Source organism: Olea europaea, chromosome 2, assembly GCF_002742605.1.
Source record: "Olea europaea var. sylvestris chromosome 2, O_europaea_v1, whole genome shotgun sequence".
In the NCBI taxonomy this organism is placed as follows: domain Eukaryota; kingdom Viridiplantae; phylum Streptophyta; class Magnoliopsida; order Lamiales; family Oleaceae; genus Olea; species Olea europaea.
This window is the reverse complement of record NC_036238.1, coordinates 19,957,229-19,960,458: the sequence shown is the minus strand read 5'-3', so window position 1 is coordinate 19,960,458 and position 3,230 is coordinate 19,957,229. Positions and strand designations below refer to the sequence as shown.

At 29.3% G+C, this 3,230-nt stretch overlaps 1 protein-coding gene across 1 annotated transcript in view; it reads right to left on the bottom strand.

Annotated features, from left to right (window-relative positions):
• The window catches only part of LOC111365638 (putative tRNA (cytidine(32)/guanosine(34)-2'-O)-methyltransferase), a 21,706-nt gene extending 19,216 nt beyond the window's left edge, over positions 1 to 2,490 (bottom strand). Inside the window, exon 1 of the mRNA XM_022986179.1 lies at positions 2,224 to 2,490. The gene's annotated coding sequence lies outside the window, so the exon portion shown is untranslated. The remainder of the gene's footprint in view (positions 1 to 2,223) is intronic.
• Between the last annotated feature and the right edge of the window lie 740 nt (positions 2,491 to 3,230).

Genomic DNA, 3,230 nt, shown 5'->3' with positions numbered 1-3,230 from the left:
CCCTCCTTAATTTGGATTTTTTATTTTAATTTTAACTTTAAGTGATTAGAGCGTTTTAATTTAATTGAAAACACTCAAAATTTTTACTTTTAAAAATACATTTTTGAAAAATGACAAACCAAACACATTTTGAATATTTTAGAAAACTAAAAACTGAAAACAACTTGAAAACAGAAAATCAAAAGCACCCTAAGTTTTCAATTCAAAACATTCAAATATGATGGATTAAATAAGTAGGGTAATTATATTGTCACCGCAAAATTTACTTATTACACCACAATTAAAATATATTTTCAATAAATACACCACAACAAATTTATGATTATACACCTAATCCAATAAAAACTAAAAATGAAAACAAAAATATAGTATTGTGGTGAATTGATCATCCCAATATACACAATCAGAGATTCACAGGTAGTAGATATATTATGGAAGCAAGTTTGGAAACAAATAATTCTGAAAGGAAAGATTGCACCACTGAATTTTACAATTTTATGTGTCATCTTTTAAGCATCATACACTGTTAAAATTGTTTGTAATGATTGATCAAGACTGATTTTGCACCATTGAATTTAAAATTATAAGGATCCATTTCATTCCCTGAATAGCTCCAATGAGATAAATTCGACCCTGGTTATTTGATAAGATAGAGCTCTGCGTAAGAAATTGATGTAAAGGAAAGTTCAACACCAAAATTTCATAAAATCTCTCAAACGTCACCATTGATAGCACCATATTTTCAGTTATTGCTGGAATTAGGGTTCTGAAGATTGTAATTTGAAGATTCTAGTAGAACAATAAATTGTTTTATATTATGAATATATTAAAACTCCATTTATATTATTTTACTTAAGGCTATTTAGGTAAATAAAAAAATGCTTAAAATTGTGGTGTAATTAACAAAATTCATAGCGGCAATATAATTACCCATAAGTTTATTATATTACTCTTAAAAAATTATACAAGCTTCTTTTAAAATATACGACTTTCCAAATGTAGATGATGATATCTATATAGATGAATTTCATGTATATTGTACAATGAAGTACCACATGAGTGGATATCTATATGGATCTTAACATATTTGTCTAGAAAAGCAACTTCTCTTGATTTTAATTAGGCCTCTATTTGGAAAATAATTTAAATTTATAAGTCAAATATTAATTTCAATCACACATTCTGTTTATTATTGTTAAACATATTTCGTATTCCTATTTGTAAACAATTTTAAATTTGCCAAATGGAGCTAAATGATTAAAGCATAAGTAAAGCTTTAGAAAAATTAGGAACCATTCAGCGCGGCTTTTGAGATCCAAATTTGACTAATTTTATAAAAGTGTTTCTCCTAATTGGAAGAGTTTTTAGAGAAAGAAAGTCAAATGTAACTTTTTCTAAAAGCACTTCTGAAATAAAAAATTCTTTTAAAAATTAATTTGCAAACAAAAATTATGGTAGCTTTCTTTAAAAACTCTTTTACAAAAATAAAAGCAAGAGTCATGCCAAAGGGGTCTAAATCCAACAAAAAATAAGTAAATTTCCCGTTCAAATGGGACAGAGGCTAGGTATTAGAGCGGGATGGGAACATGACTCGTGCCTCGAATTTTTTGCATCCTACCCAAATATATTTAATTTATTTAATTTGTCTTTTTAAATTTAAATCAAATTTTAAAAATAAATAACAAAGCAGATACTTTAACCCTTCCATACCTCCAAAAATCCCTGCCTGAAACTGTCATCCTTAGCTAAAATTAGTGGTAGACGCAGACATCTTGAGTTGGGGGCACAAACATCCTTAGCTAAAATTTGGGGAAACAAACAAACTTGCAAAAAGTTGTGAAAAAACTAAAGCATTCGATCTTATTAAAATTGTTATTTATGTGTTCTAATACTTTGATAATATTCTATAATTACACCAATTTTCGATATTCGTCTTATAAGTGTATATTTGAACATTCTCAGACGAGCCACTATGAGAAAGAAATTCTGGAAATGAAGCACATGACGAGGCATGAAAATGTAGCATCATTAAGAAGGTAAACTCAGATTAATTTCTACATTCTACAGCCAATTCGACAAGGAAAAAAATGGTGGATGAATGCAATGTACATTCACAAATCACAATTCATCCATCAACAGTCACAAATCACAAATATACTTCGAAATTTGAAATTTCAGAATCATATAATGATAGAACTTTGGGGAAACCAAAGCAAAACTGACCTGGCGGACTGGCAACGGGAGCAGTCAGCTAGTCAGTAGCAGAAGGGTTAGGGACGGGCTTTGCAGAGCAGACAGACAGTGAGCAGCGGAACCGAACAAGGCTTAATCGTAGGCAGTGGAAACACAGGCTGTAGAGTTCCTTGCAGAAAGATTTTCCAAATTCCTAGGGTTTTTCAAATGGGATTTTGCAAAAGGGGAAAGGGCGTTTTACAACTAGCGACGGGAGTCTAACAACGATTTTCCGATTTAAGGAAAAAAATGAAAACGATTTTTATGTTCGTGGGTCACTAGCCGCCCATGGATAAAAGCAGAGTTTACTAAGGACGTTCATATTACCACCATAAAATGTTACATTCATACCACAATTATAGAGGGTGTTTGGTAGGAATTTTTATGTGAAAATGTATTTTTTAATAGTAAATTGATGAAAAATGTGTGGTTGAAAAATAAGAAAAAGTTTTTGATTTACGTGTAATATTATTTTAATAAAGAATGTGTGGTTGAAAAGAAGAGAGAGAAAAATGCATTTTGATAAAAATGGGTGCCAAACGGGGCCATAGTCTATTTTTGGTGGAGATAATAATCAAATTTTTAGTGATTTTGATAAAAATTTTGACATGTATGATTGAAAAATTATAAATCTCATGAAATATATGATTAAAATTATTTGGTAACTTTGACTCAGATTAAAATTTTAGCCCCTTTAATCTAGGTCAAAGTCAAATAATCAATATTAATCATATATTTCACTAGTTCCACAACTTTTCAACCACAAATTTCAATTCTAATAAAATCTACTAAAAATCTAATTTTAATCTCTACCAAATAGAGGCTTAATTTTAATCAATACCAAACGGGAGGAAATATAATTCATGTTTGAGCCCAAATTTTCCATCAAAATGATTTTTTAAATAGTGATTTAACATTATTCCAGTTACATAGTTTTCAATAGAATAATATTACTCACAAATTCATTTTTTTTTTTTTAACCACACCTTATTCTTCAT